This window comes from Delphinus delphis, chromosome 15, assembly GCF_949987515.2.
Source record: "Delphinus delphis chromosome 15, mDelDel1.2, whole genome shotgun sequence".
NCBI lineage: Eukaryota > Metazoa > Chordata > Mammalia > Artiodactyla > Delphinidae > Delphinus > Delphinus delphis.
In genome coordinates, this window is record NC_082697.1 from 26,003,230 (window position 1) to 26,026,801 (window position 23,572).

The following is a 23,572-nucleotide window of genomic DNA, read 5'->3' on the forward strand; positions in this document are numbered from 1 at the left end:
TGAGCTGGTGAACTACACACCTAAATCCTACCTGTCTCAAAGTCAACTCCTCCAGGAAGCCTTACCCAAACCACCCTTCATGCCTCATAATAGCTTGCTGAGCACTTACTATGTGCCAAGCTACTTGACATACCCATCTTACTGGATTCCCACACTGGTTCATTAACGCATTTTACAGATAAAGAAAAGAAGGCTCAAGGAGATTAACTTGCCCAAGGCCACACAGTTACTAAGTGTAGATGCAAAGTCTCAAATTCAGACACTCGGACTTAAAGTTGGACTCTCGGTCCTTCTCCTCCCCATTTAGGGCACTTTCAACATACACCTCTCATAATCTTAAACACTCTGAGCAGCAAGTGATAGGACCCCATTGTGCAAAAAGGTCAACTGAGGCCAAGAGGGGAAGGGACTTGTCCAAGGTCACACAGCGAGCCAGGGGCAGCGTCGAGGTTTGGACCCCAAGCTTTCGCTTCCCCGCCTCCCTCCCGAGCTGGGTCCCAGACTCCGACCCCTCGCGGCCGGGTCTGGGGGTCGGGCCGCACCCCTGCCCGGGGGAGGAGGGGCGAGGTCGCCCGGACTGCCTGAAGATGCCCAGGAGGCAGGGCAGAAGATGCTCCCGCTCCCGGAGCAGCAAAGCCAGTCGGTGGTGCTGCCCCGGGCCTTCGGGAAGATCCCAGGCGGCGGAAGGATCGGCCCTGCCCGGCGGTCGTTCGCAACGTCGCCGACTCACCTGCAGCCCGAGCCGAACGCGGGCGGCGGCGGCGGCAGCGGCGGCAGGAGCGGCTGCGAACCGTGGGCTCAGCCATTCCCCGCTGCCCCGGATGGGGAGAGACCGAGGCCGCTCACTTCCTTAGCAACCCGGCTCGGCGACCTACTTCCTTAGCAACCGGTGTCAATTTCAATAACTTTATTGGGACACGAGCGGCGGACCTGGAGAGCCGGGCGAGCCAGGCGGGGAAGGGCCGGGCCAGGTATTGGCGCTTAGTAGGTATCCAGCAGCCTTCGGTCCTTTCACCCATCTAAGGGGGTATGAGACGAGCGCGACATGGCCTGACAACCACCTGCTAGTATCTCGTGCCTCGGGTTCACCATCTGTAAAATGGAACGCACTGGCTTGGTTGCGCCATTTGACCTTTCCTAAAGCGCCTTCACATCTCAAATTGCTGAGATAGCTCCCATTTAGGGCCCACTCGGTCACTCAACCAAAAATTTAGGAATCATTTCTGTCCCTTCCCTCTCTTTCACTCCCCCCACCCGGCCCCCACACCCAATCGGTCACCATGTCCCTTAGAGTACTCCTCAAATATTTCTCCTATCCACCTTTCTTCATCCCCAGGGCCACCACATCAGGCCAGGCAGAGCTCCCCTCACCTCTAGCCTGCCTGCCTTCTCTGTGCTCTGCTTCTACTCTTTTGTCCAGCCCTGACCTGTCAATCAATTTTCCACAAGGTGGCCAAAATGATCATTTTAAAACATAAAACAGATCGTGTCACATTCTGCTTAACACCATTTAATGGACTCCCACTGCTTTTAAAGTCAAACCCAAAGCCCTTACTACTTTCTACAAAATCAATAAAACTCTGTTCCACCCCCATTGGCCTGGAAGGCCAGGTTCCATACCCGCTCCCCCCAAGAACTTGACCTGCTGTTACCCACTATGCAGAAGCTCCTGAGAGCAGGATCCCTTTATTCATGGTTACATCTGCCACTCTTGGTCCATAGTAGGTGCTCAATAAATATGTGTTGAATGAATGAATCCCTGGGATGCTCCTCCCCACCCCCCAGCCCCTACTTTTGCCTAGTGTGGTAGATATTGCTACTTACTACCCCACATTTTTTTTCTGGCTCCTGAACACACAACTAGACTACACTTCCCAGGCTTAACCTGTGGTTCAGACCAAGTTCTGGCCAATTCAATGTGAATATGTGCCGTGCTCAGGCCTAGCCCATTAAAACTTCTCATATAATTGTTCATACTGTATCTGCTTTAATGTGAAGGACTTTAAAGGACTTTGCCTTAAAGTGAAGGACTCCAAGACCCTAGGAGATGGCTGAGTTGCAAGATGGAAGGAATCTGGATCAATGAGACACCCTTAGAGGACAGCTGTCCCAAACTGGACAAGAAAATAAACTTTTATTGGACTCTGCTATTGAGACGAGGAGGCTTTTTGTTATAGCAGTTAGCTGGCCCCAACTAAGATACCTGACTTTGAATCACCCCTTGGGTCCTCATTTACTTCCCTTCACCTGTTAACCCACCCTACTTCCCTACCCAGCATTATTCAATATAGTTAAATCAATGAATCATGTTTACCCTATAATAACTACAAATTTTGTTTCTACTGAACCAAACAGTGTGTGTTTATGTTTATTTCTTCCACACCTTTTGGTATTTTTTGAGATTGATAATTACCTCGATTTTTTTTCCATTTTCCTTAGTTTTCTTTGCAGCTATTATTTTTTTTTTCTAAATGATCAACAAATCTTTCTGTCTTGAACTTCTCTTAGAAGTTGTATTTAATGGACTGAGCTTCTAATTTTCTCATTGTTTTTCTCTTATTTTCCCTCTTTTCAGCTTTTTTGTTCTACTCTCTGGGAGATTTCCTCAACCTTAGCATCCATTTCTTCTATGGAAAGATTCTGGGCTCACCTTTCAGTCATCAGTATTCCTCTCTGCAGACACTGGTCAAAACTTCCTCCTCCTGTTAAGTCAGTTAGTACTTCCCCTTCTGTCTCTGTCTGCCAAAAGTTTGCTGAAATCTCTGCACTGCTAATGTCTCCCTCCTGTTCTATCCACATTATGGGCTGATACATTTTTTATTTCTTACTGTCATATGAGCAGGATTCAAGGAGAAAAAAATAAATACATGTCATGTATTCCAGGCCAATCAATACACCATGTTTAACTAGATGTCTTTATTAAAAACAGGTACATAAAGGGGTATAAACAGCTAGTTCAGATAAAGGGTATAGAAAACATGGCTTTTAAACATATGAAAAGATGCTCTACTCACTCATATTAAAGGAAATGAAAATTGAAATAACGTTGACATTTTTTTCACTTATCAGGAAGAAAGAAACTTTTATAAGGCACTGTTGATGAGAGTCTGGACTTGATTCTGTCCTTAGTAAGCTGTATAAAACTGTGTAGATTAGTAGTAGTAGTGTAGATTTAGTAGAAGTGTAGGGCGATCAAATCATCCTTGTTTGCAGAGAACTTTCCCTATTTTCGAATCAGTCAGAAGTCCCATCTCCCAAGAAAACCTTAGCTGGGCAAACCAGGATGGCTGGTCATCCTAGTATGGGAGGGTAACACTTTGATATATTACCAGTATTTTTCCATTTTCCACCCAACTTAGACATTGAAGCATTTATTTCTCAAGGAAGAGTTGTTTCAGGAGAAAGATAGGGAAAGGACTTTCTGAGTTCCAAAATCCTGAAGAGGGGACTCAGGACATGGAGGAAGTCTTGACAAGTCAGAGCAGGGCTTCCAACCTCCAATTCTGGAGATTTGCTCATTTGAGTGAGAAGAGATATGGTGAGAATGCAACAGTGGGGAAAGAGGCCAGTGGGGCTGGGACAAGGGGTCCTGATATGGAGAGATCATGTGAACCACAGCAGAGACCCCTTCCCCCAGAGCAAACTCCAGCCTAGAAACGATCTGATCTAATTCCCGTGAGCGCCACTGTGTCGCTTCATTATAAGCAACAGTAACCAACCCTGGCTGATGATAGCAGAAACAATTTATTAAATGAGAAGTTCAAAAATCATCAGGAAATTTCTAGAAGTGTCCAGGAATGACAAGGCCAGGTCATGTGAGACCACATACTACTGAGCTAGTCTGGTGAGGACATCGGATGCCCAGTTTTCACCGCAGACATCTGGCCTTGAGCACTGTCTCAGCATCATTCTCACCCACCCTCCCCATGAGGATTCCCTGCAGTCCCAGCTTCTTTGTAACCCAAGCTTTGATTGGTCAAGTCTGACTCATATGTCCATCTCATACCTGCAGTGGAAGCTATAAAGGCAAACATCTGGCTTTTTGGCTTCTATGGTGGGAGAAGACCCTGCCTTCATTTACAAAGTGAGAATTCCTTGAATGTAAGAAAAAGGGGTTCTGTTGTTAGGCAAGAAAAAAATCCTATTATAACCAGACATCCCTTTGCCAAGGAGCTCCGTCCATCCTCCTTCTCCTCATTGTCACTCAGTGAGGACACCTCTCCTCAGCAGCAACCATGTCACCCAGTGGCCACCCAGCTGGAATGAAGCCCACTGTGTCGTGAAATTTTGCTCAGTCCCCATCTGATTTATCCTGTGAAGGCATCCATTTTAATGGCCAGGAGCATCACGAGTCCCCCGTGACAGAGGAGAGCACTGGATACCTGGGGGTTTGGGGCAGAAGGGGAGTGAGGAAAGGAATCTGCCGGCACCTACCATGGGTGGGACAGAGCGGAGCCAGCTTGCAGTCTCCTCCCAAACCAGGAGAAAGACAAAACGCAGCCCAGAAACCCATGGATAATTTTATTTTGATCTCACCCAGGGAAGATAACTTCCGATGGACTCCCTACAGGGTTGACAAACAGCAGATGGCTGGCTCCCCATGCAAGAGTAAAATCGCCAAATTTCCTTTCTTCTCTGACATTCTAGAGCAGCGCTATCCAACAGATCTTTCCACAGTGATGGAAATACTCTATATTTGATGGTGTCCAATACAGTAGCCATCAGCCATGTATGGCTATTGAGTACTTGAGATGTGGCTGGTACTACCAAGGAATTGAATTTTATTTATTCAATTTGAATTCATTTAAGTTTACATGGCCACGAGTGGCTAGTGGCTACTATATTGGACAGCACAGCTCTGGGATGTGAAAAATGACAAGCATGACTGTGGGGTCCAGATGATTTTGGGTTTGCATCCCAGCTCCGTCCCTCACCAGATAGCTGAGTGACCCAGTGCAAGTCACATTATCTCTCTGGGACTCAGTTTCCTCATCAGCGAAATGGGGCTATTAATGCTACTGCTCAGGTTTATGGTGAGGATTAATGGAGATATAGAGTGGGACAGTGGTTGGCACTTAGTAGGTGCTCCAATAATGGTGAATCTCTTTCCCTCTTTTACTGGGTGAGGACCATGGTGTCCTCCAGGAAAACAATAGTTGCAGTGTAAAGAGTCATACTGTTTAGGAGAGTTTGGTCTTGGAAATTTAATACCTATTGGGGAAGAGCCTTGGAAAGGGGTCGTGTAAAAAGACAGCAAAGGTAAGTGAAATGAGTCAGACAGAAAAAGACAAATACCATATAACCTCACTTATATGTGGATTCTAAAACAAACAAACAAACAGCAAAACAAAACAAGAACCAAGCTCTGGATATAGAGAAAGGATTGGTGGCTGCCTGAGGCAGGGGGTGGGGAGGTGGATGAAATGGGTGAAGGGAGTTAAAAGGTACAAATTTCTAATTATAAAATGAATAAGTCATGGTGATGTAATGTAGAGCATGGCGACTATAGTTACTAATTCTGTGTTGCATATTAGAAAGTGGCCAGGAGAGTGGATCTTGAAAGTACTCATCACAAGAAAAACAATTTTGTAACTATACATGGTGGCAGATGTTAACTGGACTTATTGTGGTGATCATTTTGTAATATATATAAATAGAGAATCATTACATTGCACATCTGAAATTCATATAATGTTATGTCAAGTATACCTCAGTGGAAAAAACAAACAGAGAGACTGCAAAGGGAATGATTTATTACAATGCAAGGAGGTGGCATCCCAGAGCCCGTTTCAGGAAGAAACGAGTTACTGGGTTTGGACTGAGGCCAAGCACCTGAGACACACTTGATGGTCCTTGCTTGGCTGAGTGCCCAGGTTCAGTATGGATGAGATGCTGGGATCCGAGAGAGGCTCTAAGGGCTGAGAACCAAGCTAGTGCCTTCTAAATTCACATCTTGATGTTTTCTGAAGAAAGACAGACATGCTGGCTGCTAATTGCTTCCTCCTCAGGTACTGAACTGGCTGGACAACCTCAGTGAACCGAGTTCACTTTTCTGGACCTCATTTCCCTACTTGCCTCCTGCAGGGTTGCTACGAGAATTCCCCCAGAGGATGGGTGGGAAACTGCTTTCCCAACTGTAAAGCACAGTAAATGGTGGGGGGTGAAGAACCAACAATGATGATTAAAATCTCAGAGCCAGAAGGAGGTCGTAGAAGCCTGATGACAGAACCAGTACTAGAATCGACGTCCCAGGATGGAGTTTTGTCTTGTATCTGTCCTCTGTGTTTAGCACAGTGGCTGGCACATAGCAGCACACAACACATGTATTTAAAAACATATATTATCACCATTCACCTTTCAAATTGGCAGATTTTTTTTTTTTTTTTTTTTGCGGTACGCGGGCCTCTCACTGTTGTGGCGTCTCCCGTTGCGGAGCACAGGCTCCGGACGCGCAGGCTCAGCGGCCATGGCTCACGGGCCCAGCCGCTCTGCGGCATGCGGGATCTTCCCGGACCGGGGTACGAACCCGTGTCCCCTGCATCGGCAGGCGGACTCTCAACCACTGCGCCACCAGGGAAGCCCCAAATTGGCAGATTTTTAAAGCATAATACTAAGTGTTGGCAAGAAAGGAGAGAAGAGCACTTTATCCCACTGCTGATGGGATGAAATTGGCACAAATTGTAAGGAGAATTAACATGATGACTAAGAGCCATTTGAGTCAGCCCATACCACCTCTAGAAATCAATTCCGAGAAAATAATGAGAGATGCTCCTAAAGAAGTTCATCCCAGCTTCACTTACAGCTGGGGACTATTATATCCAACATTAGGGGAATGGATAGATAAACTAAGATATGTCAATAAGAGGGAATATTATGTTGCCATTGAAAATGTTTTTTGAAGAGCATCGAATGATATGTGGGAATGCTCCAGAAAATATAATGAGGGGAAAAGTAGAATATCTATATACATTAGGAAAACTTTTAATGCTCCATGGTGGTCATCAAGGCAATCAACAGAATGAAAAAGAAAACTTACAGAAAATATTTGCAAGCCATATATCTGATAAGGGGTTAATGTCCAGAACATATAAAGAACTCCTACAACTCAACAATAAAAGACAAATAACCCAATTAAAAATTGGGCAGGGACTTCCCTGGTGGCACAGTGGTTAAGAATCCGCCTGCCAATGCAGGGGACACGGGTTCAATCCCTGGTCTGGGAAGATCCCACTGCCATGGAGCAACTAAGCCCGTGCACTCTACTACTGAGCCTTCGCTCTGGAGCCCATGCACCGCAACTACTGAGCCCACGTGCCGCAACTACTGAAGTCCGTGTGCCTACAGCCTGTGCTCTGCAACAAGAGAAGCCACTGCAATGAGAAGCCCGTGCACCGAAACGAAGAGTAGCCCCTGCTCACCACACCTAGAGAAAGCCTGCACGCAGCAATGAACACCCAACACAGTAAAAAATAGATAATAAAAAAAATAATAAAAAATTTTTTTAATTGGGCAAAGGACTTGAATAGACATTTCCTCAAAGAAGGTATACGAATGACCAACAGACACATGAAAAGATGCTCAATGTCACTAATCATTAGTGAAATGCAAATCAAGACCACAATTAAAGAATACAACAAGTGTTGGTCAAGATGTGGAGAAATAGAATCCTTATTCATTGTTGGTGGAAATGTAAAATTGTGCAGCCTTTCTGGAAAACCGTATTGGGTTCCTCAAAAAATTAAAAATAGAATTAACATATGATCCAGCAATTTCACTTTTGGATACTTACCCAAAAGAACTGAAAGCAGGGTCGCAAAGAGGTATTTGTACACCCACGTACATAGCAGCATTATTCACCATAGTCAAGAGGTGGAAGCACCCCAGGTGTCCATGGATGAATGAATGGATAAACAAAATACAGTATAAACATACAATAGAGGGGCTTCCCTGGTGGCGCAGTGGTTGGGAGTCCTCCTGCCAATACAGGAGACACGGGGTTGAGCTCTGGTCCAGGAAGATCCCACGTGCCGCGGAGCGACTAAGCCCATCCGCCGCAACTAATGAGCCCACGTGCCACAACCACTGATGCCCACGCCTAGAGCCCGTGCTCCGCAACAAGAGAAGCCACCACAATAAGAAGCCCACATAACGCAAGGAAGAGTAGCCCCCGCTCACCACAACTAGAGAAAGCCCACACGCGGCAACAAAGACCCAACACAGCCAAAAATAGTAAATAAATAAATTTTAAAAAAACATACAATGGAATATTATTTAGCCTTAAAAAGGAAGGAAATTCTGATACATGCTACAACACGGATGAACCTTGAGAACATTATGCTAAGTGAAGTAAGCCAGTGCAAAAAGATAAGTACTGTATGATTCCACTTACACAACGTAGTCAAAAATCATAGAATGGTGGTTGTCAGGGGCTGGTGAGAGGGGAGAATGGGGAGTTGTTTAATGGGCACAGAGTTTCAGTTTCGCAAGATGAAGAGTTCTGGAGACTGGCTGCATGATAACATGAATGTACTTAACACTACTGAACTGTATATTTAAAAGGGTTAAGATGGTAAATTTTATGTTATGTATGTTTTAACCACAGTTTTTTTAAAAAAGAAGAAAATAGTGGCCTTTGGCTCTTTTCATCCTACTCCACCCTTCCACGCAAGTTGTTTTCTTGTCCTTGCACTTGTCATCTTGTTGCAAGATGGCTGCTCCAGGCATCACACGCTTACGCCAGCATCTTGCGTGAGAAGAAGCAGGGGCAGAGGCTTCATCCCAGTGAGACTCTGTCTTTCCATCCAGGCGGGGTGAGGCAGCAAACTCACCACCCATGTTTCCTGGCCAGGAGTGGGCCAAGCACACACTTCCAGCTGTGTCCAATAAAACTTTCTGCAGTGATGGAAATGTTCTATGTCTGTGCTGTCCAATACTGTAGCCACAGTCACGTGTGGCTTTTGAGGACTTGAAACGTGGCTAGTGCAGCTGAGGAACTACATGTTAGATTTTATTTTAAAAATTAAATAAATTAATTTGAATTTTAAAAGCCACATGTGGGCAATGGTAACCAAATTAGACAGTGCAGCAATACAAGCTAGAAGGGGGATAAGATGAGCATGAGTGGCCCAGAGCAGTCATGATTCCTCTCCCTGGACAGGCTGAACCTTCTCTGAGATTAAGGCAACTCCATCACTACCTAAAAACAAAACTGGGGCTTCCCTGGTGGCGCAGTGGTTGGGAGTCTGCCTGCCAATGCAGGGGACGTGGGTTCGAGCCCTGGTCCGGGAAGATCCCACATGCCACGGAACAGTTGAGTCGCTGCACCACAGCTGCTGAGCCTATGCTCTGGAGCCAGCGCTCCGCAACAGGGGAGGCCACCGCAATGAGAGGCCAGTGCACTGCTTCAGGGAGTGGCCCCTGCTCGCCTCAACTAGAGAAAGCCTGGGTGCAGCAGCGGAGACCCAGTGCAGCCAAAAATAAATTAAAAAAAAAAACCAGAGCCTTTAAAAAAAATAAAACAAAACTGAAGTTCTGTGAACAAGGGAGAAGGGTGTGTGTATTGAGCAGAAGACCAACAGTATCTGCTACAGGTATGCAACTCTGTCTGATCACACATTTGGTTTAGAAATACGTGTATGTGTGTGTGTGTGTGTGTGTGTGTGTGTGTGTGTGTGTGTGTGTGTGTGTAGGCATAGAAAAAGCTGGAGGGATACCCATCAAATATTTACAATGGTCATTACCTTTGGGTATTGGCATTATAGTTGATTCTTATTTTCTTTTTAACACCTTTTCATATTTTCTAAATTTTATGTAGTAAGCAGGAATTATATTTATTGTGAAAACTAAGTAGCTGCCATTACACACTTATTAGAATGGCCAAAATCCAGAACACTGACAACACCAAGTGCTGGTGAAGACAGGAAGCAGTGGGAGCTCTCACTCATTGCTGGTGGGAATGCAAAATGAATGGTGCAGCCACTTTGGAAGACAGTTTGGCAATTTTTTACAAAACTAAACATACTCTTACCATATGATCCAGCAATCATGCTCCTTGGTATTTATCCAAAGGAGCCGAAAAATTATGTCCACACAAACACCTGCACACGGATGTTTAAAGCAGCTTTATTAATAATTGCCCAAACTTGGAAGCCACCAAAATGTCCTTCAGTAGGTGAATGAATAAATTGTGGAATATCCAGACAGTGGAATATTATTCAGTGCTAAAAAGAAATGCTCGGGACTTCCCTGGTGGTCCAATGGTTAAGAATCCGCCTACCAATGCAGGGGATGCAAGTTCGATCCCTGGTCAGAGAACTAAGATCCCACATGCCATGGAGCAAGTAAGCCCGTGCACTCTGGAGCCTGCATGCCACAATTAGAGAGCCCGCACGCCGCAGCTACTAAGCCTGTGCACTGCAACAAACGATCCTGCCTGCTTCAACTAAGACCCCATGCAGCCAAATAAGTAAATATATATATATTTTTTTTTTTAATAAATAAATTTATTTATTTATTTTTGGCTGCATTGGGTCTTCGTTTCTGTGCGCGGGCTTTCTCTAGTTGCGGCGAGCAGGGGCTACTCTTTGTTGCAATGTGCGGGCTTCTCATTGCGGTGGCTTCTCTTGTTGCGGAGCATGGGTTCTAGGTGCGTGGGTTTCAGTAGTTGTGTTGCATGGGCTCAGTAGTTGTGGCTCATGGGCTCTAGAGCGCAGGCTCAGTAGTTGTGGTGCATGGGCTTAGTTGCTCCGCGGCATGTGAGATCTTCCCGGACCAGGGCTCAAACTCATGTCCCCTGCATTGGCAGGCAGATTCTTAACCACTGCACCACCAGGGAAGTCCCTAAATAAATATTTTTTTAAAAAGGAAAATGAAGTGCGCTATCAAGCCATGAAAAGACATGGAGGAAACTTAAATGTGTATTACTAGGTGAAAGAAGCCAATCTGAAAAGGCTACATAATGTATGATTCTAACTATGTGACATTCTGGAAAAGGCAAAAGTATGGAGACAGTAAAAAGATCAGTGGCTGCCAGAGGTTAGTGGGGAGGGATGAATACGTAGAGCACAGAGTATTTTTAAAGAAGTGAACATACTCTATTATGACACTATAATGGCAGATATATGTCATTATACATTGTCCAAAACCATAGAATGTACAAGAGAGAACCCTACTGTAAACTATGGGCTTTGGGCAATAATGATGTGTCCATGTAGTTCATCAGTTGTAACAAATGTACCACTCTGGTGAGGGATGTTGATGGGGACAGGAGACAACTTTGCTGTGAACCTAAAAGCCTGCTCTAAAAAAAAAAGTCTTAAAAAATAAACAAACTAAGTAGCTGTTGTGGTCTTAAAGGATATCATTGGCAACCCACCATCCTGGCCCTGGTGATTACAGTTCCTCGGGTGGCCACCACTAGTATGGTCGTGAAGGTCTATCACTTCCCTTTCCCTCCCCTGAGCAGCAAGGCTATCTCTGGTGCCCTGGGAACAACCAGATTCAGGCTCTGCACAAAGATAGCATCCGACACAGGGGTGGGCAATCCATTAGAAAATCATTTACTGAAATGATTGCGGGCAGGGCATCACTTTAGGAGCAACAAGACACCTGAGAATGGCTAAGATGTAGCATCTGCACTGAGCTAGGATTCTGGAAGCAGGGGGAATCTTGGCTATACCAATTCTGTGTGACCTTGGATAACTTGCTTTCCCTCTCTGAGCCTCAGTTTCTTCATCTACAAATTGGGTGTGACTCCTGCTGTATGACCTTATAGAATTCCTGTGGGAGAGTTGATAATGGAGTGCTGTAGTGAAATGCTTCATTACTTAATGGCGCTATGGGAGAAGCAGGGTGATTATTCTAAAGGGCAACTGAAGACTCCATATGAGGATTGCGGAGTGGGGGTAAGGGGGAATCACCAGGTTTGGAGCCAGGCAGATCTGGGTTTGGATCTCAGCTCTGCCATTGATGGTCATGAGGCCTTGAACAAGACACTTGATTGCTCACAGCCAGTGAGTATCGAGCCCAAGGAGCATGGTGTGATATCAAAGTTCAGGAACCTGAGAGTCAGTCAGACCTGAATGCAAGACCCAACTCTGCCATTTATCAGCTACATGTGATCTTCTGGCTTTTCCCGAGGAGAGTCAGAAGTAAAAAAATTCAAAGGCACATTCTTGACCGGTAAGGAAAGTGGGATCAGGGGATGAAAAGAGAGGGAGCACATAGGTTAAGGAGGGAGACAGATAATCCACAGGTACAAGGTGGTGGCCTAAGGTAAGGAGACCAAGGGGAAGGGCACGGGACAGCTGAAAGGACATTTATGGAGCATTGAGTCAGGTACATCAATCCTTACAGTCCCCTATTATGAAGGTACTATTATCATCCCCACCTTACAGGTAGGAAAACTGGCCAAGGTTACATTTTTGTCCCATGAACGCAGAGCCCACACTCTTTCCTCTGCCTACAGCCAGGTGGCCCCAGCTCATCCCTGCACTTCTCTCAAGTTCTCTGCAAATATTGGGGATGTCCCTACGGCAGCAAGATTGAAAAATAGCCTATTTTCCCCCTCCCCCGCAACTCCCAGATTTGTGGAGAGGAGACACAGGCTCATGCTGATTTGAGATGAGGCCTAGGAAAGCACATTCAGCACATCACTGACTAGCAAACAGTGATGATTTTCGGTTATCCCTGTTCCTACATCTGCAGATCTGCCCTGCCCGTAACTCTCCAATGGCTCCCCTTCCCCCAGGCACATAGCTCCGAGGCTCCTCCCACCAACACGGACAACCTCATTGTTGGCCGTATTTCCCATGTTTCTCTGGCTAGGTTGCATAAACCCACTGGCCTCTCTGTACCTTTCTTCCAGAGGTCCTTCTCCCCTGTAATGCCCTCTCCCCTGGACCCCTCTTCCCATGCACACATGACAGATCTCTCTTCATATCTGTTCATCATCCCCGCCCCCGCTCCAAAATAGGATCCTGCAAACTTCCTCTTTCAGCTGGGTTTTGTCTCAAGCTGGCACGAAGGAAATTGCTGTATGTGCTGGCACCTAAGAGGAAAATGTGAACTGCGCATCTAACAATTAAAACCAAAGTCCCCCTTGAAAACCTTGGAAGTTACCTCAACCACCCTTATCAAAAATTACCTTCATAGGGACTTCCCTGGTGGTGCAGTGGTTAAGAATCCACCTGCCAATGCAAGGGACACGGGTTCGAGCCCTGGTCCGGGAAGTTCCCACATGCTGCGGAGCAACTAAGCCTGCGCGCCACAGCTACTGAGCCTGCGCTCTCGAGCCTGTGAGCCGCAACTACTGAGCCTGCATGCTATAACTACTGAAGTCCGTGAGCCTAGAGCCTGTGCTCTGCAACAAGAGAAGCCACAGCAGTGAGAAGCCCATGCACTGCAACAAAGAGTAGCCCCTGCTCGCCGCAACCAGAGAAAGCCTGCGTGCAGCAACGAAGACCTAATGCAGCCAAATAAATAAAATAAATAAATAAATTTATAAAACAAACAAACAAAAAATTACCTTCATAGGCAGAGCTGCGAACAGTGCATGGAAGCCTGAGAGAGGCCCTCATAATAGTTTAGTTATTTATTGCATTTATTTAGCACTGCATATTTATTTATAAATATTTATTATTTATTATTTATAAATTCTTTATTTATTTATAGCTCTGCATTTATTGGGTGTTTCCTTATGCCAGGCACTGTGGTAAATACTTTACAGTTTATCTTTCTCTTCACACATCTATGTCTTTAAGAGGTGGGAACTATTATTATCTCCATTTTACAGGTGAGAACTGAGGCTTCAAACCATTACCCAGTAAGCGGCAGAGCCAGAGTCAGTCTGTTGTAATCCAGTTTCAAAGCCCATGACTTTGGTGTCTCTGGGCCCACAAACTGGTGAACTGTGGGAGCATCTGCCTGTAGTTGCATTTTATCTGGCCTGCTCCATGTTTTAAAAAATAGAGAATTAACTGCCGACATTTAAAGACTAGGAGATTTCTCATATCAGTTGGGATCTTCAGCTTCTCTTGAAATATCCAGGGAATTCCCTGGCGGTCCAGTGGTTAGCACTCCACGTTCTCACTGCCATGGCTCAGGTTCAATCCCCGGTCGGGGAACTAAGATCCCACAAGACATGCAGGGCGGCAAAAAAAAAAAAATAAGAAGAAAGAAATATACAAAGACTGGGCTCCCCTGGTGGCGCAGTGGTTGAGAGTCCACCTGCCGATGCAGGGGACATGGGTTCGTGCCCCGGTCCGGGAAGATCCCACATGCCGCTGAGCGGCTGGGCCCGTGAGCCATGGCCACTGAGCCTGCGCGTCCGGAGCCTGTGCTCTGCAATGGGAGAGGCCACAACAGTGAGCGGCCCGCGTACTGGAAAAAAAAAAAAGAAATATACAAAGACTTGGCCACACTTGGCCTGGGTTCCCACATGGCAATAATTGGCTGGGAGGAGTAGCAACTGTCCCCCTTAATCAGGATGTGTGCATTCCACTTTGCCATATACTCGCCAGTCACCTGCAGACCTACCTCATTTATTTTCATTGCCTGCCTGGCCCTTGGAAGCATGTGAGTTTATACTCCTGGGTCCACACTCTCTGATAGCTGTAATTTCCTTGCAATGTAATGAGCTTCCCATCACTGGAGATGTGCAAACTGAGGCCAGCTGGCTGTTCGGTATGGGTGTTGGAAAGGGATTTCAAGAGGTAGTTGGAGAACTAGATCAGATAATGTATATAATCTCCTCCAGCCCTGCAATGCCAAATATTTACTTAAGACTTTGCAGCATATATTGTTAAGAACTAACTTCCCCCTTGGTCTCAACTTACTGTTTCAAACTTTCCTTCCCTTCACCTTGGTTTCTTGATCTATTTATATATTTTAATCATATGATTACGCTATATCAATTCTAGTAAGCTTCCTCAGATCCTTTTTGGAACAAGGCATGGGGAACAAACAAATCCAGACATAAATATTTACATAAAGGGCTTGGTTCCAGATACTGAAAAGAAAAAAAAGGAAAAAGAAAGGATTAAAAGTTGTAACAGCAAGTTATCTCAGTTTCACTGAGATGTTTGGGCTCAAGGAGATAAGGACCTAGGAGTCTGGGATGCAGCAGCTGTGAGCATGTGCCTAGGAGGTCCCAACCCACTATCTCAGGAAAGGCATCCTCAATGTTTTATTCTCCATTCTCTATTTAAAATAGATTTAAAAATTTTTTATTTATTTATTTCATTTTTGGCTGCATTGGGTCTTCGTTGCTGTGTGTGGGCTTTCTCTAGTTATGGCGAGCGCGGGCTACTCTTTGCTGCGGCATGCGGGCTTCTCACTGCGGTGGCTTCTCTTGTTGCGAAGCATGCGCTCTAGACACACAGGCTTCAGTAGTTGTGGCACTTGGGCTCAGTAGTTGTGGCTCGTGAGCTCTAGAGCACAGGATCAGTAGTTGTGGCACACGGGCTTAGTTGCTCCGCAGCATGTGGGATCTTCCCGGACCAGGGCTCGAACCCGTGTCCCCTGCATTGGCAGGCAGATTCTTAACCACTGCACCACCAGGGAAGCTCTAAAACAGATTTTAAAATCATATAACTAATTGTGGCAGTTTAAAAAAATTACTTCAGTTTCCTTAACGTTCCTCCCATCAAGAGGGAGAATCTATGTCCTCTTTCCTTGAATCTGAGTAGGCTTGTGGATGATTTAAACAATACAGTGTGGCAAAGTGATGCTCGGTGACTTCTGAGACTGGGTCATAAAAAGACATGCAGCTTTGCCTGGTTCTCTTGGAATATCCTCTCTCCAAGAGATATTCCTCCTGCGACACAGCTTCCATGCTATGAGAAAGACCAAGCCACAGCGAGGGCCCATTTGTAGGTGTTCCAGTCAGTGGCCCTACCTGAAGCCAACATCCCAGCCATCCAAGCCCAGGCACCACAAATGTAGTCACTCCCAGCTGTTTTCGTCCCCCAACTTAGGCCCTTAGACTCCTTGGAGCAGAGACAAACCAATTCTGCTATGCCCTGTCCACATTCCCAACCCATAGAATCTGTGAGCAAAATAAAAGGATTATTATTTTACAACACTAAATTTGGGGTGCTTTGCTACATAGCAACAGAAAATTGGAACAGCAAACCCAACAAATGATTCAAACTATAAAGTAAACTATAGTGTAAAAATGGTAAGTTCCCTTTCACAACATTTCATTCCATCTCCCTTCCCAGAGATAACACTTTTAACAGCATCAAATGTATCCTTCCAGACCTTTTTCTATACATTTACATATATATATATGAGATACGAATATGTACATTTTGTTTCTTTATTAAGTGCAATTATATGAAAAGGCAACTTGCTTTTTTTCTATTAATAATATATCTCAGTGATCTCTTTAAATTTACAAAAGAATTTGAATTGGTGATCTATTCACATACTGTGGTAGGCAGCATGTAAGATGGCTCTCAATGACACTCACTGTATTCAAATCCTCGTGTAGTCCCTTCCCGCCCTGAACCAACAATGGCTTGTATGGTTAGAATAGGGTTAGAATAGGATATGGCAGAAATGTTGGTGTGCCACTTCTGAGGTTAGTTTTTTTTTTTTTTTTTTTGCGGTACGCGGGCCTCTCACTGCTGTGGCCTCTCCCGTCGCGGAGCACAGGCTCCGGACGCGCAGGCCCAGCGGCCATGGCTCACGGGCCCAGCCGCTCCGCGGCATGTGGGATCTTCCCGGACTGGGGCACGAACCCGCGTCCCCTGCATCGGCAGGTGGACTCTCAACCACTGCGCCACCAGGGAAGCCCTGAGGTTAGTTTTTAAAAGGCACTGAAGCTTCCATCTTGATCTCTTGGATCTGGGGAAAACAGCTGTCACATCAGGAGCAGCCCTATGGAAATGCCTACGTGGGGAATAATTGAGACTTCCTGCCAATAGTCACCGGGGAACTGAGGCCTCCTGCCAATAGCCATGTGAGTGCACCATCTTGGAAGGAGACCCTTCAGCCCTAGTCGAGACTTCAGCTGACTACAGCCCAGGTTGACATCTTGACTATAACTTCATGAGAGACCCTGAGCCAGAACCACTCAGCTAAGCTGATTCCAGATTCCTGACGCTCAGAAACTGGGTGAAGTAATAAATATTTGTTGTTTTTCAGCTGCTGAGTTTTAGGGTCATTTTTTCACACAAACAGATAACTAGTACAAGAGGTTTGAAATTTTTAAAAATAAGAAAGAGAATATAGCAAAAGCTCTTTGTCACTCCTACCTCTAAACACCTGGTCCCCTATCCTCTCCCAAATCCCCCAGCTAGCTTATAGAAAGCCCTTGGGAAGCATTAGATTTATTATCTGGGATACAGAAGCAGATATCTTCCTGGCTCCTCTTATAGATCATTTGACCCAAGAAAGGCTGCAGCAATATGGCACTCCCTTTCAGCAGCTGTAAAATCATGCCCTTCTTTCTCCACAGGAACTGGGCCTTTTCAGCCTTGATGCCACCTTTCCCTGCCAAGGCCTCAGTCTCCCACGAGCGTCCCCACATCCTATCTCAGGTCTGGGGGTGGGGGATTCCCCTCCTTGCACACCAGTGGAAAACATTACCTGGCCTTGTTCTTCAACCCATAGAAATCAGAAATCAACCACTCACTTCCCAACATGTAGTCTTAGCCTAGTCCCTGGCCTTCTTGCTGAGGGGACCCACCCTTCATCTTGCCCCAGCCTGGCATCCTCACCCCAGACAGCCCAGTCTGCTCCCAAGATATCGCCCATGCTCATCCCTCTGCCCTGAATGCTCTGCCCCCAACCCACCCTTCTGAAAACAGCCACGTATCTTTGAGACTCAACCCAGGGACCATCTCTGTGAAGCTTCCCCAAACATCCTCACACGCCTCCTTGCTTCCAACCTGGCCCCCACCCCCACCCCCGTCAGTCCATGGTCCACTTGACAGCCAGGAGGATGGGTGCAAAACCTGAGGTAGTGCTTACTTCCAGTGAGTTGGAGAAACAGTCTCCACCCTGCCTCTGCTGCTGAATGCAGCTCCAAACCCTGGACAGAAGATACTGAGCAGCTCTTGAGGGCTCAGAAAAGTCAGCAGTAGCAGGCAGATTGGGGAAGACCAGCAATCAAAGTACCACCAAACTGGCAGTGAGTTTACACTTTTGTTTCCCCTCTGTATTCTTTGGGCTCTCTCAATGCAGTTCCAAACCTAGAAGTGGACATCAGCATGACAGAGTGTCAGGAGAAACCCTCTAGTTCTAGCTCCAGAAACAGGAAAGAGGTCTCCTAACACTCAGAAAGACTGGCGGGGGGGTGGGGGGGAATTCCTATTTCCTTTCTTTTCTCCGTTTTCTTGTGTCCTAGTCCCCAGGCCATCCATGGCGGTGGAGATGGTGGCAGGTGCCTCCAGGAGCCTGAAACTATGAGGAAAGTGAAACTTCCTCTCTAACTGGAAGAGCTGTGTCCTGAGATGTTGGGATGAACCCCTACTGATTTTCAGTTGTTGGAAATGCACATCAGGGCCACGTAAATAAAGCCCCAGGGAGCCAGAGAGTCCCAGGGAGACAGCACTGAGGGAGGAGTTTGGGAAAGTGGCCCTGTAACGTTATCAATGGGCTTCTGGGCTCACCTGCTAGCTGCATATCAGTGGATCTAAACTAAACAGCGTACCACAGACTTTGAGAACTGAATCATGAGAGGCCGCTTCCTGAGCTCCAGACTGGCCCATGAGCGGCATGCAAACAGAGCAGATACACATAGCACCGCTGAGGGTTTGAAAACAGGATTGACACTGGAACTAAACCCACAGAAGGCAGGTGGAGCCGAACCCACTGTGCCAATTGCCTTCTAAGACAAACATATCGATATCTCCATGGGATTTTAGTGAGACCCATTGCTCGTAACATCCTATTCAAAATGTCCAGGACAATGTACCTGCAAGACAAAAAAGCAGGAAAGTCTCAACTCACATGGGAAAAGTCAATGAAAAGATGCCAACACCAAGATGCTGGAATGATCTGAAAAAGACCTTAAAGCAGCTGTTACAAAAATAATCCAAGGAGAGAACGGGGAGTATTTAATGGGTATGGTTTTAGTTTGGAAGGAAGAAAAAGTTCTGGAGACGGGTAAGGGGTGATGGTTGCACGACAATGTGAGTATACTTAACGCCCCTGAACTATACTTAAACGTGGTTAAAGTGGTAAATCTTATGTATGCTTTACCACAATCTTAAAAAAATACTCCATGTAGTAAGGATGAAGACGCTGGGCTTTCTCTAGCTTTTTCATAATAGACAATCTCCAATGGATATTTTAGAACTGAAACGTACAAAAACTGAAATTAAAGACTCAATGGACGGGCTAAACAGCAGAATGGAGATGGCACAGGAAAAAAAAAATCTGTGGACTTGAAGGCAGAGCAATTGAAATTACCCAATCTGAACAACAGAAAAAAAATAAACAGGGTCCATGAGACCTGTGGTACAATATCAAAAGGTCATCAGAGTAGCAGAAGGATGGGAGAAAGAGTACAGTGCATGAGTGTTTATAGCAGCTCTATTCATAATCCACACTTCCCAATTGGAAATAACCTCTTCAATGGATAAATCAATAAACAAACTGTGGTATAGCCATACAGAGCAATGCAGCTCAGCAATACAAAGAAATGAGCTATTAATACTTGCAGCAACCTAGATGAGTCTCAGCGGCATTATTCTGAGTGAAAGAAGCCAGTTTCAGAGGTTGATGTACTACTGTACGGTTCCTTTTATGACATTCTCAAAGACAAAACTATAGTGATACATCAGTGGTTACCACAGGTTAAGGGTGGGAAGAGCGTGTCACTACAAAGGGAAACAGGAGGGTTTTTTGAAAGGTGATGGAACTGTTCTGCATCCTGTTTGTGGTGGTGGTTATGCAAATCTACACGTGTTAAAATTCGTAGAACTATACACCAAAAAGAAGTACATTTTACCGTATGCTAATTAAAATAAAACAAAATACAACTTGTGGTAGTCAGTCTCAAGCTGGCTCACAGAGATCCTCACTGCCTTGTATTTATGCCCTTGTGTAGTCCCCTCTCACATTGAATAGGGCTGGCGGGTGGGACAAATAAAAATGGCAGAAGTGACAGTGTATGACTTCTGAAGCTGGGTCATAAAAGACACTGCAGCTTCTGTCTTGGTCTCTTGAGTCACTCACTCTGAGGGAAGGCAGCAACAATGCTGTGAGGACACCCAAACAAGCCTGTGGAAAGGAGCTGAGGCATCCCATCAACAGCCAACCCCAACTCGCCAGCAACACAAGTGGGTCACCTTGGAGATGGAGCCTCCAGCCACAGTCAAGCCTTCAGGTGAGTGCAGCCCTGGCCAATACTCACTGCAACCTCATGAGAGACCAGAACGGCTCAGCCAAGTTGCTCCCAAATTGCTGACCCACACAGAAGCTGTGAGAGAGAATATATGATTATTGATTATTGTTGCTTTAAGAGACTACATTTTGGGGGCTTCCCTGGTGGCGCAGTGGTTAAGAATCCGCCTGCCAATGCACGGGACATGGGTTCGAACCCTGGTCCCAAAAGATCCCACATGTCGCAGAGCAACTAAGCCCGTGCGCCACAACTACTGAGCCTGCACTGTAGAGCCCGCGAGCCACAACTACTGAAGCCCGTGTGTCACAACTACTGAAGCCCGTGCACCTAGAGCCCACGCTCCGCAACAAGAGAAGCCACCACAATGAGAAGCCAGTGTACCGCAACAAAGAGTAGCCCCCACTCTCAGCAACTAGAGAAAACCTGCGTGCAGCAGTGAAGACCCAATGCAGCCAAAAACTAAATAAATTAATAAGTAAATAAATTTATTTAAAAAAAAGAGAGACTACGTTTTGGATTACTTGTTATATAGCACCAGGTAACTACAATCCCGAGATATAGTTCAGATCATGTCGCTCCCCTGCTCAAGATCTCCCAGTGGCTTCTCACCTCACTCACATAAAAACCAGAAGTGAGGTCCACTCTGATCTGGCCCGTGCCCCCCTCACACCTCACCCTCTTCCCCTCCTCCCTGTCCCTCAAACATGCCAGGCTTACCCCCACTCCAGGCCTTCTGCATTTGCTGTTCCTTCTGCCTGGAATGCTCTTCCCAGGTATCCACACACTCACTCACCTCCTGAGGGTTTCCGCTCAAATGCCACCTGGACACAGAGGCCTTCTCTGACCACCTCAGCCACTCTCCTTCCCTTTATCCTATTTCATTCTCCTTCATGGTCTTCATCATCTCCTCACACTTTATGTATTTTTTCCTTAGCTGTTTCTCCCCACTAGAAAGCAAGCTCCATGACAGGAGGGACTCAATTCATAATGGTTCAATGGTTTAACTTGTATTCCCATTTTACAGATGAAGACACTGAGTCCCAGTGATTACACACTAGATTAATGTTAGGGTAGGCTGTGCACCCAAGTCTTGGGACACCAAACCTAGTGCCTTTTCTATAGAATTACCCAATCCAAAGTCCTCATTTTCTAGTTGAAGTGGAAACAAGAGTTCAGAGAGGGCTGGGGACTTTCCTGCCACAAAGAAACAGTTCTCTGTACCCTCCCCTTGTATACAACTGGCCTACTCCTCAGAAGCTTAATCCCCCAGAGGCAGGAGCGGTTCTTTCCCGCCAGCCCATCTCCCAAGTGGGCTGAGTGCTCCGCTCCTGTTCGCTTACTGGCAATGGCTGGGAAAAGATGGTCTCACTGTGAGCTAACACAGCACTGAAATGCCAAGGAGACACGTAAAGGAAGTTTACAGCAGGTGGCGCCTGGCAGGGCTCCTGTAGCCCCAGTAAAGCTTAACCCCTGTATCTGGGGCCCTCGTAATAGTTGCAAAACATTTTCATGCACTTTGGAATCTCTCTGGCAGCCCCATGCCAGCTGTTCCTGGGTGAAGAAACTGAGCCTCAGAAAGATGCTTTTGCAATTTCATGAAATAATAACACTGTTATCATCAAGCATCCATGATGTGCCAGGTACTATGGCAACAGTCGTTCCTTAAATTCTCACAATGACCCTACAAAGCAGGATGAAGATATACCACATACGGGTTTAACAAATTAGGGCACAAAGAGAGTAAATTTTGTCTTTATACTTTAGGACCTGACTTTAAAGTAAGATAGACTCAACTGAAGACATTATTTCCATTTGACAGATGCAAAAACTGAGGCTCAGATAGGCTAATAACTTGATTGAGTCACACATCAGTTAGTGGCTGAGTTGGGATTCAAACCCAAATCTCCTCGACTGTGTAGAGCCAGCACAATGCAGCACCAGGACAGAAATTAAAGTGTCTAGACCCAAGATAAGTGGCTTCTCCCTAAGCCACATGAAAAACCAGTGAAACCAGACAGTGTAGGGAACAGGCATTATGCCAGGGAGGGTGAATTGGCACAAGCTCTTTGGAGGGCAGTGTGGCCATGCCCATCAAAGTGACAAATGTACACACCCTTTTGACTCACCAATGCCACTGTCAGAAACCTATCCTACTGATGTATTTGCACATATGGGAAATGGCACCTGTTCCATGTTTTTCATTGTGGCTTTGTTCCTGATGGCCGAAAACATCAAACTTAAATGTCTCACAAAGGTTAAATACCCCTCCCCCGACAGCCCCATGGGTCTTATTCTGAGGGTCTGCGGGGCCTGGCATAAAGATAAGGCTGAGTGAGGGTCTCCTAAACTTCATCTTCATCATTCACACCATATCATTTACTTAATATTTTCTCTAAATCAAATCACTTTTTGTAACCTAAATCAATTACTTAAAAGGAAACTTTAAATCACGTCTGTAATTGAAAACATACAAAATATCCAAAAAATAAATATAGTGAAAGCAAAAGTGTTACTAAATTCTAGATAGCTAACTCTGACTCCAGGTCTGCTCTCTCTCTTACCAGGATGGATTGGCAGGTGGCAGAGGACTTAATGACCTGCTGGGACCAAACTGAGACTTTCTCTTCGGCATTGCTAGCAGGACTGAGAAAACGCTGAAAAGACAATTCTCTCCTTCTGCTAGTGCGCTGGGCCTCCTAAACCATCTTGTACACTGTTAAGAGGGGAAATAGCCCCCACGCTGCAGAGAATGGATGCGTCACCAGTTTTGTTTTGTTTTAACAAATTTATTTATTTTTGGCTGCGTTGGGTCTTCGTGTGCACAGGCTTTCTCTAGCTGCGGCGAGCAGGGGCTACTCTTTGTTGCGGTGCGTGGGCTTATTGCGGTGGCTTCTCTTGTTGAGCAGCACGGGTTCTAGGCGCGCTGGCTTCAGTAGTTGTGGCACGTGGGCTCAGTCGTTGTGGCTCGCGGGCTCTAGAGCACAGGCTCAGTAGTTGTGGGGCACGGGCTTAGTTGCTCCGCGGCATGTGGGATCTTCCCGGACCAGGGCTCGAACCCACGTTCCCTGCATTGGCAGGCGGATTCTTAACCACTGCACCACCAAGGAAGTCCCAACCAGTTTTTTTTAGACGTGGATCTTCAAAGAGGGATGGGGTGTCCTCCCAGGCTTCCTTCTGCCCCTTGGGTGGGCATCAGTCCCCACTTCTGCTGAGTCA

General features: G+C 46.1%; 1 protein-coding gene across 2 annotated transcripts in view; it reads right to left on the minus strand.

Moving 5' to 3' along the window:
• Window positions 1–819, minus strand: part of KIF3B (kinesin family member 3B) — a 38,150-nt gene extending 37,331 nt beyond the window's left edge. The window contains exon 1 of one of the 2 annotated variants that reach the window (XM_060031068.1): window positions 731–819. The gene's annotated coding sequence lies outside the window, so the exon portion shown is untranslated. The remainder of the gene's footprint in view (window positions 1–730) is intronic. The other variant, XM_060031067.1, reaches the window with a different exon arrangement.
• Window positions 820–23,572: the final 22,753 nt, after the last annotated feature.